Raw genomic sequence first — 15,105 nt, forward strand, 5'->3', positions numbered from 1 at the left:
ACTGAGTGGGTCTCAGAAAACCTGTATATTGGAAATTTTAGAGAAATCCTTTGTCTTTTATTGTGACAAATAGAGAAAGTGTGAAGGCCAGACTGCCCATGGAGACTGAGAATAAGCTTAAGCTTAAGGCCAGCTGAGAAAAAAGTTTATGCTGTTAAGGGCATATTTAATATGAATGATTTCTGAAGTGTTTGTCATTTCTCAGTTTTCTCCCCCTCAATTGTATAAAGTACGGACTGGTGTTCTCAAGGATAGGATTTATTCTCAGAAGACAGTATCTCCTTCTTAGGGGAAAGAAGGGCCCAGCATTGCTATGGCAGGAGTTCTTGATTTGGAGTGGGGTATTGAGTGGAGGTGGTGGGGCCTTCACATAAAGTGACCTGGAAAGGGGAGAGAGGGGGCACGAGGAGAAGAAGGGAGGGCAAGGATTCTTGGGCCAGGGGAAAAAATGACTTGCTCAGAGTTGTGTGTATGTGCCAGGATTTAAAATATATATGTATGTATATTAAATTCAAAGTGTTTTCTCTCCTTACCAACTTGATTTTACTTGTTACTATGGGACCTTTCACCAGTGCTGAGCCTGGAGGTGAGAAATGATAGGAACTAAAAGAGGCTGGATCACTCCATCTGGGAAAAAACATAGAGCCCCCAAATAGGCCCTAGAGGTAAGGCAAATGAGGAGAGAGCCACAGCCCAAAGCTTTAAGAGTCTGAAGGGAGGGGAAAGAGAGGAGGTCTAAGTGTAGTAGACAAAGAGGTGTTTTAGAGTTTTCCTATGTGTTCTGAGGTGTAAGTGTCCTTTGCTGCTTTCTGAAAAAAAGGAAAAAAAAAAAAAAAGCTTTCCATAACAATGCGCATTCTCCTAAAGGCATTTGGAATCGGATTGGGCTGCATCACCTTGGCCTTAAGGTAACATATGGTGGCAAAACTGAGATTAGAAGATAGTCTTCCTCTCTTCTTATTAACTACCAAAGAATTACCCACCTTGGATAATGTAAAGATGTTGGTCTGGCCCCTGCTTTCTGAGAGCTGCCGAGTTTAAGAGATGAGCAGGTTTATCTTGGTTCCTCACAACACTTCACAGCTCATGCCTGGATGCCCTGTGGAGAAAGAATTACCTCTCGCCCAGGGCTCTCTTCCAAAGAGGCTCTGTGAAACTTGGGGAAAAGAGCAGAAGTGCTTTACTGCCCCATGAGGCAGAGTGTCCCAGGAGGAGGACAATAATCATCTGCCCCATGGCACACACTGAAACTGTAGCCCACTATGAGCCCCTTTTACTATTCTTGCCCTCGCTCTGGAATCAACTTTTTTTTCCAAGGAACTAAATTATTGAAAAGACTATTTTATCAATTGAATTACCTCGTGACCTTTTTTGAAAATCAAATGACCTTATATACAACTCTCTTCAGTTGGTCTATGCTTATGACAATACCATACTGTCCTTTATTAATGTAGCTTTCTATGTAATAACTCATAAAGTCAGATAATTTAAGTCTTCCAGTGTTCTTTTTCAAGATTGTTTTGGACACTGCATTTTCATATAACTTTTAGAATCAATTAATCAATTTCTATTTTAAAAGTCTGCTGGCATTATGATTGGGATTATGTTGAATCTAAAGATCAGTTTTGGGAGAATTGACCCTTTAAGAGCATGAATCTACCAGTTCATAAATGTGAAATGCCTCCTTATTTATCCAGGTCTTATTAAATTTGTTTTAGCAATATTTAGTAATTTTCAATGTAGACAGAGTGCTCAGATACATTTTGTTAAAGTTGTTACTCAGTTACTACATTTTATGGTATTTGATGCTATTATAAATATAATTTTTAAATATTTCATTTTCTAAGTGCTTTCTGCTAGTATATAGAAACAGAGGAAATATAGTTGACTCTTGAATAGCACAAGGGTTGGGGCAATGATTCCCCAAAAACTTAACTAAGAGACTACTGTTGACTAGAAGCTGTACCAATAACATAGTCAATTAACATATATTTTGTATATTATATGCATTATATACTGTATTTTTATAATAAAGCTAGAGAAAAGAAAATGATATTAAGAAAATCATAGGAAAGAGAAAATACATTTATAGTACTGCATATAAGTGGACCCGAGCAGTTCAAACCCATGTTTTTTAAGGGTCAACTGTACAAATGATTTCTATATTTTAACCTTGTATAGTTTTACTTTGTTGTAATAGCGTTCTCCAGAGAAACAGAATCAATCAGGCATATGTATATATAGAGAAATTCATTTTAAGAAAGTGGTTCACATGATTATGGAGGCTGACAAGTCCAAAATCTGCAAGTTGGGCCAGCAGGGTAGAGACCCAGGGAAGAACCAATGTTACACTTCAGGTCTGAAGACTCTTCTGTCAGAATTCCTTCTTGTTTGGAGGAGATCAGTCTTTCATTGTATGCAAGTCCTCAACTGATTGGATGAGGCCCACCCTCATTATGAAGAGCAATCTCAACATACACCAATTTACTTATTTTTTTTAAGTTGGCTCTATACCCAATGTGGGGCTTTTACTCAGGACCCTGAGATCAAGATTTGCATGATTTACCGACTGAGCCAGCCAGCTTTTTCTCAATGTCCACAGATTAAAGTGTTAATTCTATGCAAAAATACCCTTACAGAAACATCCAGAATAATGTTGGACCAAATATCTGGATATCATTTCCCATGCAAACTGACACATATAATTAACCATCATACTTGTTTACTTAGTAATCAGTTAAATTCATCTACAAATAGAGATAACAAAGATGTTTATATCCCTTTCAAATCTTTATGCTTTTCTTCCCCTTGCTGTATTGCCCTGGAAGGAACTCCAGAGCTGTGTTATAAAAAGAGCAGGCATTGTTATTCCCAAACATATGAAGATAGTATTAAACATATTACCATTTCATATGATGCTATTTATTTTTCATAGACACTCTGTAGGAAAAATTCTTCTGTATTCTGTTTACACACAGAATATTCTCTTTACTTCACTTCTGACAATTCTGATTACCAAATATGTGTGTGGGTTTTTCCTTACACTAAGCAATTCTCTGAGTCTTCAGATACCAGCTGGGTGTCCTATAACTTAACTCAATTCTGACAGTATTTACTATCTGCCCCTACTTCAGATATCAATTGTTAAGTACAGGCTTATCATCTGTGCATCTGACTGACCAGCTATAAATTGGAACTTTCATCAACCCACTCCCTGGGTTTGATCATTCACTGCAATGGCTCACAGAACTCAGGAAACATACTAGATTACCAGTTTATTATAAAAGGATACAGCTCAGGATTAGTTAGATGGAAGAGATGCATAAGGAAAGGTATAGGGGAAGAGGTGTAGAACTTCCATGATTTTTCCAGGTACACTGCCCTCTCAGTACCTCTATATGTTCACCAACCTGGTGAATTTTGTAGATGTCTCCAATCGCCTTCCAGACACACTCCCACTCCCCTTCCCAGTCCCCCACACTTTGGAGTTTTTATGGAGGCCTCATGATGTAGGCATCATTGATTGAAAGCATTGGCCATTGGTGAATGATTTAACCTCCAGACCCTCTTCCCTCCCTGGTCCTGGGGGGCGGGGATAGGTATGAGAGAATGAAAGTCCTAACACTCTAATCACATGGTTGATTCCCTGGCAACTAGCCCTCATCCAGTGGTTATCTAAGGACTTTCCAAAAATTGCCTCATTAACATAAACTCAGATGTGGCCAAAAGTAGCTTGTTATGAATAAAAAATACACTCATTTCATCTTTTTGCTCTGGAGCTGTTTGAGGAACTGGGAACAAAAATATGTAACAAAAGATGCCCCATACTCTTATCACTAGAAAATTACAAGTGTTGCATAGATTCTGTGCCAAGAACCATAGGTGAAAACCAAAATATTTATTTCTTAAATCACAGTATCATAGCTGCTATGGTTGTTTTGCTGAAAATTTTTAGTACAAATGTGGGTTAAATTTTATCAAATGCTTTTTATGTATACATTGAGATGTTTAAATGTTTTTTTCTCATTTATTTTGTTAATGTGCTAAATTATATTGATTTTCAAGGAACAGGCTAATTTTGAATTCTGGGGATAAACTTTGCTTGGTGATGATATGCATCCTTTGTACATATTTTTGGATTTAATTTTTCAGTATTTTGTTAAGAGTTTTGCATCTGTGTTCATAAGGGGTGTCTAGTTTCCAACCTTATTTCTAATGTCTTTTAAGGTTTTGGCATCAATTATATTTGTCTCATAATAGGAATTTGGAATTGATTTCTCTATTTTAAGATTGATATTATTATTCTTAAGATGTGATGGAATTCATCAGTGACACCATTTTTTTGTTGTAATAATTCAATTTCTTGGATAGATAAATATTCAAATTGTCTATTTTATTGCACATCAGTTTTGATAAGCTTTTTAAATAAATTTGTCCATTTCATTTATGTTGTTAAGTATAAAGACTTAATAGTTGTTCATAATATTTCCTTACTATCCTTTTGATATTTATAGATCTGTGGTGATAGTCCCTCCTTAATTCCTGATATCTTAAATTTATGTTTTCTAAGCTGACCAATTAATTTGGTCATATTAATTAATTTTTTTCAAAGAGCCAAATGCTGGCTTTGTTAATATTATTAATTTTCTCTTTTATTTTTCTATTATTGATTTCTGCTTTTATCATCATTTTCTTTAATATTTCCTAAATAAAATTACTTACCCTAGAATTAATTTGCTCATGTTTTCCCAGTTTCTTTTTTTTTTTTTTAAGATTTTATTTATTTATTTGACAGAGAGAGACACAGTGAGAGAGGCAACACAAGCAGAGAGAGTAGGAGAGGAAGAAGCTTCCCGCCGAGCAGGGAGCTTGATGTGTGCCTCCATGTGGGGCTCGGTGCAGGGCTTGGTGCAGGGCTTGGTGCAGGGCTCCATCCCAGAACCCTGGGATCATGACCTGAGCCGAAGACGCTTAATGACTGAGCCACCAAGTTACCCCTTTTCCCAGTTTCTTTTTTTTTTTTTTTAAGATTTTATTTATTTATTTGACAGAGATCACCAGTAGGCAGAGAGGCAGGCAGAGAGAGGAGGAAGCAGGTTCCCTGCTGAGCAGAGAGCCCGATGCGGGACTCGATCCCAGGATACTGGGATCATGACCTGAGCCGAAGGCAGAGGCCTTAACCCACTGAGCCACCCAAGTGCCCCACTTTTCCCAGTTTCTTAATGGAGAAACTTAGATCATTGATTTTAAACCCTTATTTTCATTATCATTCAGTTAAAAATATTTTCTAATTTTCCTTGTGATTTCTTCTTTGACCATGGGTTAGCAGAAGTGTGTTATTTAATTTCCAAACATTTGGGGGAATATTTTTTGAAATATTTTGAAATATTTCAAATTTTTTTTTTAAGATTTTATTTATTTATTTGACAGACAGAGATCACAAGTAGGCAGAAAGGCAGGCAGAGAGAGGAGGAAACAGGCTCCCTGCTGAGCAGAGAGCCTGACGTGGGGCTCGATCCCAGGACCCTGGGATCATGACCTGAGCCGAAGGCAGAGGCTTTAACCCACTGAGCCACCCAGGCGCCCCAAAATATTTCAAATATTTTTGAAATATTTTTGAAATTATTGAAATTGAAAATATTTTGAAATATTTTCCATTCATTGATTTCTAATTTCATTCTTTTGTGGACAGAATACATACTCTATATGATTTCAGTCTATTCAAATTTATTGAGACATATTTTATTGCCTAGCATATGGTCTATCTTGGCGAACATTTTATGTGTCCTTGAAAATAATGTGTATTCTGCAGTTGTCTGGTATAGCATTCTATAAATGTCAATTATGTCTAGGTGGTTGATTGTGGTGTTCAGTTCTTCTATATTCTTAATGATCTGGGAGGGTCTAGTTGTTGGGGGGGCATTCAAATCTTTAATTATAATTCTGAATTACCTATTTCTCTCCTTATTTCTGTCAGCTTTTGCTTAATGTATTTTGAAACTGATTTAGATACATATACACTTAAAGTTGTAACGTCTTTCCGATTAATTGGATGTTTTATTATTATAAATTATTACTCATTATCTCTGGCAACACTCTTTGTCTTGAAATCTATTTGATTCTGATATTAATGTAGTAATTCCAGCTTTCATATGCTTACTGTTTTCATAATATATTCATTTTCATCTTTTAATTACAACTTATAAGTACCTTTATATTTGAATTGCGTCTCCGTTCAAGACATCTTATGGGATGTTCTAGTTATCTAGTGCTATGTAGCAAACTACTCCAAATCTTAGAGGCTTAAAACAACAACCATTTTATCTCAAGATTCTTTGGGCCAAGAGTTTGGTCAGGGCTTAGTTGAGCAATTCTGCTTCTTTGTCTTGGCTGCATCCACTTGAACAGACCTAGAAAGTCCAAGGTCTCACTCACTTGCTTGTCTGGTGCCTTCTTTAAGCTCTTCCTTTAGTATGGTATCCTTAAGTATTTGAACTTCTTACATGATTGCTAGATTCTAAGAGGGAATGTCATCAAAAATAGTTTTTCTAAGCTTATATGTCTTATTCTCTTCCTTCTTAAAAGAAACTTACTTCTTTTCCAGGTCATTTATTTTTAGGCTTGGTATCCTTTAGGGGAAGGTGTGCCCTTCCCCTTTCCCAGGATGGATAAAGACTAGCTAATAGTCCAATCACGATAAGTCTATTTCTCTTGCCCCACTAGGCCTGTGACACAACCCTGAAAGAGGCTGTGGTCAAGTCAGAAAGACTTTTGAGAAGGTGTTCATCACATCTTAAAAAGGATATGATAGAAGAATGTCCCCCTTTTCTGATGCTGAACATTATCTGCATGTGACACTTGGCAATATGGCCATATTGCCACCATGAAGGAAAGACATAAAGGGAGGAGCCAACATGCTAACAAGGCTGAAGAGAAATACAGAAAAAAATCTGGGTCCTTGATGATATTACTGAGATATTAAATCAGTCAATTGGGAAACCACAAGATTCCCCTCCCCTGCCATTTTATGGAGATATAACAGACATATAACATTATATTAGTTTAAGATATACAAGATAATGACTTCTTATGTTGTTATATTAAGAAATTATTGCCACAATATGTTAGGTTAACATCTATCACATAGATGTTATAAGAAAAATAAAAACTTTTTTTTCTTGCGGTGAGAACTTTTAAATTTATTCTCAGGCAACTCTCAAACATACAAATAAGTATTGTTAGGTTTTACATCCCCAGAGTTTATACGTTTTGACTACCTTCACCTATTTTTCCCACACCCGATCCACCACCTCTGGCAACCACCAATCTGTTCTCTGTTTCTATGAGTTTGGTTTTTTAGATTTCATATACAAGTGAGATCATAAGAATGTCTTTCTCTGTCTGACTTATTCTAGAGAGAACAATGCCCTCATGTTGTCACAAATGGAGGGACCATGAGATTATTGCCTTTCTGTTTTGTGAAATAACTTTTATTTGCAACCTAAAGTATTCTGAAAGATAAGAGACAGAGGTTAAAATAGAGGTGATGGTGGACCCAGAGTTATTAATCCTTTATTATTCTTTTTTTTTTTTTAAGATTTATTTATTTGACAGATAGAGATTACAAGTAGGCAGAGAGGCAGGCAGAGAGAGAGAGAGAGGAGGAAGCAGGCTCCCCGCTAAGCAGAGAGCCCGATGCGGGGCTCGATCCCAGGACCCTGGGATCATGACCTGAGCTGAAGGCAGAGGCTTTAACCCGCTGAGCCACCCAGGCGCCCCAATCCTTTATTATTCTTAATAGTATCATTGGTTATTAGAGGGAAGATGCTTAATACATATAAATCTACAGTACAAGTTATAAAACACAGCAAAACATGTGGTATGGGTTTAAATGTGTACTTTACAAATGAAATTAAAAAACAAAGAAACAAAATTATTTTTTCCTCCAAATGGCGTCATTTCTGTGGAGCTGCTACTGACAACAGACCTGACATTGCATAGAGCTGGACGTAAGAATCATGTCAGAAAAGATTATCTTGAAGTTAAAATTGTGATGACTAAGATCATATTTTTTGGCGTTTCAATCAAACCACAGATTTGGGTTTAAAAATCCATAACTGGTAGCTTTGCACAGTGGCAGTATCGTAGCCAATGAGGTTTATCCGAGGCGCGATTATTGCTAATTGAAAAAATCCATAACTGGTTTGTAAAGATAGGAAATAGAAAAGAACCCTAAGAAAAGCCCTCAAATGACTAGGTCTTAGTCTAGTGTGGTCATGTATATCATAATTAGCGCTGTGTCTTTTTTTTTTTTTTTTCTTAATTTGAGAGAGAGTAAGAGAGCATGAGCTGGGGGAGGGGCAGAGGAAGAAGGAGAAGTAGACCCCACTGAGCAGGGAGCCCAACTTAGGGCTCAATCCTAGGACCCTGAGATCATGACCTGAGCTGAAGCCTGACGCTCAACTGACTGAGCCACCCAGGTGCCTCAGCTATGTGTCTTAGTCACAAACACTTCTATTTATTGACAGTCATATAACTATAATTGTTTTAATTTTAAGTAGGTGTATGAGTAAGTTATTTAGACTCACTCATTCTTTTGGCTTCCACAGAAGTGTAATTTTTTTTTTTAATATTTTATTTATTTGACAGAGAGAAATCACAACCAGGCAGAGAGGCAGGCAGAGAGAGAGGAGGAAGCAGGCTCCCCGCGGAGCAGAGAGCCCGATGTGGGGCTCGACCCCAGGACCCTGGGATCATGACCTGAGCAGAAGGCAGAGGCTCTTTAACCCACTGAGCCACCCAGGCGCCCCCAGAAGTGTAATTTTTTAAGCTACTGGGATCAATGGATGATTTCACCCCCTTTTATCTTGCCTTGTCAAGTAAGGATATGAATTAAAAACATCTTTCACCTTCAATCATAATTATTTGTGAAAAGAAACAATGCTCAACATTACATAAAGATGGAACTTTGGAATTTCTAAAAGATTTAATTTTGCCATATAAAATCACATTTATTTAGTTTTGTTCATATATTTACATAGATATGTGAAACTTCTTCACAGACTGGCACAAACCTGCAGACAGGCACATGGACAGGCACCACTGATTTCTTCTAAATCTGTTATAGATTGGAAAACACTTACCTTCAACCTTCTATTCTGAAAAGTAGTTTTTGCCTCTTTACTCAGTGACTCTTGGGTATGTGACATAGAAGACCTTGTGGCAGCCACTCTGGAGAACTCCAAAACATGTAAGACCTAGCCCCTTTTACAAAACATGTAAGACCTAGCCAGATTTAACTGCTGATATCTTGGCTGGGCCATAGAACATGTCACAGAATTAGGCAAGTTCTGTTTTCTCTGCACCAAGTGTTTTATATTTAGTAAATCCAAATATCAGTGGATTTTTATTTTTTATTTATTTATTTTTTTGGTCTAGCTTAATTTCTTTCAGATCTTAATCTCGTGTATCTTTACTAATGGGCAGCCAAACAGTTAGCAATGTTGATTTTGATAGCTCTAGGAAACCAGATAAGTAGTGTTGTAAGAGGGGAAGCTAATCAAAGTCATAAAGGGACCATTACAGGAGAGTGTGAAGACTGCAGCACCCTGTGAATAGAAGCCTAGCCGCACTTGGATTTGTCACTTCTGGGATCTGTTCTTCCCAGCTCCTCACAGAGGCCTCTCTCTCTCTCTCCTTTTTCCCCTCTAGCCCTCTTTGAGTAAATGGCTGAGGAAGCACCCCTGTTACTTCTGTGCTCTATGATTTCATCTAGCCCTCAGAAGTGTCTTCTAAGAATGTCTGAATTTGATCAGGACCGTAAGATGACTATGTTCTCACTACAAGTGAATTGTGAACTAAATGTATCGAGTTGGCAGCCAAGATCAATAACCTTCTTCCCCCTCCTCCCTCTCCCCCTCCCCCTCCTCCTCCTTCTCCCCTTTTTTTAAGGAAGTTCCCTCAGCAGAGGCCGTTACCAGACCTTCTATCCATAACTCAGCACAGAGTCCTCTGGACTGTCTAGTGGGCAAAATTAGCTCTAATCCCTCGCTAATTCAGTTTGAAAAGAAACTGCTCATTTCTGAAGAATACACTGAGCGATGTTTGAGAATTTTGAAATGATCAACTAAGGAGAAAAGGGTTTTAAAAACAAAACTAAACAGTGACTTCTCCCAACACACAAGCAAGGCACGTCTGCATTATTTTTAAGCCCTTCTTTCTACAAACAAATCAACTCAGGTAAGCAGAAGCAGTATAAGAGTTGTAACCTAATTTCATCTATCGGGTGCCGGGGTGGCTCAGTGGGTTAAGACTCTGCCTTCCACTCAGATCATGATCCCAGGGTCCTGGAATGGAGCCCTGCATCTGGCTCCCTGCACCTCAGGAGGTCTGCTTCTCACTCTCCCACTACCCCTGCGTGTGTTCCTGCTCTCGCTATCTCTCTCTCTGTCAAAATCTTTTTAAAAAATAATTCATCTATTAAGATCTTTGAGAGTCAAATATTTTGGTTTAATCCCAATCTTTTTTTTTTCTTTTCTGTGAGCTTGTTTTATAATAAACATTTTAAACATTTCCTTTCCAAAGTGCCTCTCCTCAAATATATAAATAGTCTTATCAGGTTCTAATTTGGCAATGCTAACTCCCACTTTATTTAACATGCAAGGCTAGGTATTGAAGCCCTACCTAATTGGGGTCATTTACAGAAAACGCCCAGGAAATGTGCTTCTTATATATATCTAGTGAGATTTTGAAACACTATTGTCAGGAAATACAAGCAATCCCTGAAACTTTTTCCCTTGGGTTATCAGAGTCCGAGACAATTGATGACATTACATCGGTCGTTCATTTTAGATTCGTGGAGCCTACAAAAATCAATAGTTTTCCATTATCAGGTCCAGCTGGGTCACTAGCCTGTCAATGAGCTGTTACAATTGCTGTACAGGGGTGAGCCTGACCAGTCAATTGCTGCTGACAAGAGGAAAACATGCTGACAGCCACAGGAACAAGTCAGAACACAGATTTGCACTTCAGTTCACCATCCAAAGAGACTCAGAGCAAGGCCATTTTCAAGACATGGGGCATACTCTGTGGGAGGCTTGGAGGAGGGCCTACCCCCTTATTTTATACCACAAATGCCAAAGGGCCTGTCCTACCTCCTCCAGCCAACCATTTCCTGTAAAGACTATCCTGTGGTCACTGTCTTTGTTAGTAAGAGGGCCTGTACCAGCCAGAGTTTTCCCTAAACACCATCTTCTGTCCCACGTTATACCAAGAGTAAGAGTAGGAGGAAGGAACTCTGCTTTTACTATCACCAACTCAGATGTAATCATACATATAAAATATATAAAAATATAAAAAAAGAGGACATAAATGGGCCAAAGTCACCAAATATAATCAAATATGACTAAACCTGTTGCAAGTAAGTATTGACTGAAGGACAGAAGGTCCTCCAGTGTTGATATATAGACTCCCTTCTTCCATCATTATCATACTATCTCTACTTTGATCTCAACTTGAGATATTTAACTAAATCAAAAATCTCTGCATTGGTGTCTCATTTACAGCCCCTTATGTGAGGCAATGAAGAGCAAGCAAGGGGAACAGTTCTACCTGCCCTACCTTGGGGTATAGAGTGGTCAGCTTCAATAAGTACTTTTAAGTGCCCCCAAATTAATAAAATGGGGACTGGCTTGCCTTACCTACTGTGTCCCAAGGTTGTCATGAGATTCAAAATGAAATCAATTGAGAGTAATCTCTGTCCAACCAAGTGACTGTATATGTGTGTGTGTTCTTGTGTCTCTTGCTCTCTAGAAACTATCCATGCAGCAAGAAGTTTAGAAGCAATGGAAAGAAGTCCTCCTTTCTCCAGAATAATTCATATTTGGTCTAGACAGAATGCTTTCATTTTTTAGTTGGACACATGAATAATATATCATATATTCCATCATGAGTGAAAGCCAAAATTTAGAAGACAGCTCTGAAGACTTACTGGGTTTGGTTGCTTTCCTTAGTATATAGAGAAGAGGATTGAGATGCTAGCAGAGTAGACACACTGTCAAGTTCCTGCATGCTGAGGGATTTCTGAAGCAATGGGAATTTGTTCAGTGCTCTGGTCTCCTCATGCTGGTTTTATTTCAGACATCAAACTTTTAAGCTCAAAAGATAAATATTTTGAATTTGTTTCAATATTATGATTTTTAATGTTTCACTTTTATTAACATCTTTCAAGTATTAAATTCTAGCCTTTTTAAAAATCCCTCCAGTCTTGGGTTTGATTCTTTTGGAAGTCAACATTCACTTGTGTTCTATCATCAAACAAAACTGGTAATCAACTGTATTACTGGAAGCCAACTAGCTAGGCTTTTCTTCTTTTTTTATTATACCACCAAAAAAAAAAAAAATCAGTTTCTTTAAATGAGTAAAAAAAAAAGTAGTTTTAACAAGAGCAAATTTGCTAATAATTAGATGAACCAGTCTTATGTCTTCCAGCACTTGGAAGCATGAAATTCATCAGAACTCTCATAGCATTAATTAAAAAGAATTTATGTTTTTTTAATAAAATGCTTCATGTTTTAGCTCCTTTATTCCTCCACCAAATGTGATTATGTAGGGGCTGAAGGGAATTCAGGTTAATATGTTGACACACTTAACAATGCAGGGTCATGTTGCACAATACGCTTCACTGGTTTGGTTCAGTACACCCCCTGACAGGGCCTAATCATCCCCTGCCCTAAAGGCAGAGGGAAAGAGAGGATTTTAATTACTGCTCTGTATGCAAGTTTGCCAGCATTAAATTGAGACATAATTAGGCCTCTGAATTTTAATAATTGTCCTAGCTAATTGGGCAGACAAGTACGTTATGCATCATGGCGTGATTAGATAATTAGTATTTCCAAATGACAAAATTGGGCTCTTGATTACAAATTCTACATGAAGGGGGAAAAAGGTAGCAAGCAGATCTTTATAAGTCTATTAAGAGAGAGTTTAGCGATGTTGGTAATTTAAAGTCCATTAGGAAGCAACATTTCATTCTCAGAGCTGGGGGTCTTGGACAAGGTCCTCCGGCCAACTCTGGCTCCCACTTAGGTCTCCTCCCCACTGTGCTGTGATTCTTCTGGGGTATGTTCATCTCCCCCACCCCCCCCCCCACCCCCATCCCAAGCCTAGTAGTCCTCACTGACCTTGGGTAAGGTCTCTTTGGCTAGACACCAGATGGCAGGTGATAACTCTGAAAAAGAAATCATGGGATGTAGGAAGGATAGAACAGAAAAAGGGGTAACCTATCCAGTCAAGATATATGTATCTATTGTGTCTTTCCTTTGCAAGCAACTGTTCTTTCATTCTTCTCCCAGAATTCGCCACTTTCATTCTGTCCTCAACTCCTCTAAAATATTTTTGGTGGAAAATCTTAAGTCAAAATCTTAAATTTTTGAGGTATGATGTTATTGGGGTGAAGAGCATGGGTACTGGAGACTGACCTGGGTTTGAGATCATCACTTATTAGGAGTATGTCCTTGGAGAAGTTACTTAATTTTGCCAAATCTCAGTTTTCTTATTGGCAAAATGAGGAAACTCCCCCCATAAGTTTGTTGATTAGATTAAATAAGATAATACATATACTTTAAAGCACAATGCCTGGCACAAAGTAAGTACTCAATAAATATTAGCTATTAGGGCGCCTGGGTGGCTCAGTGGTTTAAGCCGCTGCCTTCGGCTCAGGTCATGATCCCAGGGTCCTGGGATCGAGTCCCGCATCGGGCTCTCTGCTCGGCAGGGAGCCTGCTTCCCTCTCACTCTCTCTACCTGCCTCTCTGCCTACTTGTGATCTCTCTCTGTCAAATAAATAAATAAAATCTTAAAAAAAAATAAATAAATATTAGCTATTAAATGAAAATTAAATCAGTGACTTCAGAAGCTACAAGGTGTAGGTGCTGGGTCTGGCTCTTTTTTTATTTGACAGACAGAGATCACAAGTAGGCAGAGAGGCAGGCAGAGAGAGAGAGGAGGAAGCAGGCTCCCCGCTGAGTAGAGAGCACGATGTGGGGATCCATCCCAGGACCCTGAGATCATGACCTGAGCTGAAGGCAGAGGCTTTAACCCACTGAGCCAGGCGCCGCTATTATACTCTCTACTAACTCAAATGTGGCAAGAGTCCTTGGCTCCTTTGCTTTTTTTTTTTTTTTTTAAGATTATTTATTTGACACAGAGAGAGACCACAAGTAGGCAGAGAGGCAAACAGAAAGATGGGGAAGCAGGCTCCCTGCTGAGCAGAGTGGATGCAGGGCTCAATCCCAGGACCCTGGAATCATGACCGGAGCCAAAGGCAGAGGCTTAATCCATGGAGCCACCCAGGCACCCCTCCTTTGCTTTCTAAGAGAGGAAAATCTTGCTCCACTTATGCTGGGGGAACCTAGTGGCAACAGCTGCCTTTACAACTCAAATGCCCAACCAGATTTCCTTTCTGTCCATTCTTCAGAGGTTAGCATTGCAAGCAAGCGTGGCCATTCAGAAATCATGGGGACAGTTAACCTAAGAAGAATGTGGAAATACAAGGCTGAGCGATTACTCAATCTTGTGACTCACTCTTCATAGATGTCACTTTATTGCCCACAGAGGCATACTTCTGGCTGCTAAATTTTTCTCACAATAATTGAGTAGGTTGGGCTTTAGAGTTTTCAGGCAAAAGGAAAAATTGAATACAAACCAGAATCCTTCTAAAAAATGATAGGTGGTTGGTGAATGGTAATATGACGATAGCTTGTTACAGGAAACTCCGAAGTTCTGGATGTATATCCATGTACAGTCATTAAGGATGACTATAAGGAAAATAACAATGTCTCCATAGCTGGTCAGGACAGTCTATGAGACTGAACGAGAATATCTTATGACTTTTTCAGAATTTGTGCGTTCTGGCAGAGAGATTCCAATTTAGAATGAGGAGTTGTCTCCGTGGGTAAACTTTATATCACCATGGCATAATCTCTACAGTACATAACACCTAAATATCAGAGAGAGAAAGAAAAGGCATTTAAGATTAAGTATAGAATCCATACATTCTGCTTGAAGCTTAGAAGGGAAGAGTAAGATGAGAGTGGATGAGAATAA

The 15,105-nt window shown here is 38.5% G+C and overlaps 1 pseudogene; it reads left to right on the top strand.

Moving 5' to 3' along the window:
- The first annotated feature begins 8,122 nt into the window (after positions 1 to 8,122).
- On the top strand, positions 8,123 to 8,204 carry LOC123927927 (annotated as a pseudogene).
- The last annotated feature ends 6,901 nt before the right edge of the window (positions 8,205 to 15,105 follow it).

The sequence above is a fragment of the Meles meles genome, chromosome 1 (assembly GCF_922984935.1).
Source record: "Meles meles chromosome 1, mMelMel3.1 paternal haplotype, whole genome shotgun sequence".
NCBI classification, from domain to species: Eukaryota; Metazoa; Chordata; class Mammalia; order Carnivora; family Mustelidae; genus Meles; species Meles meles.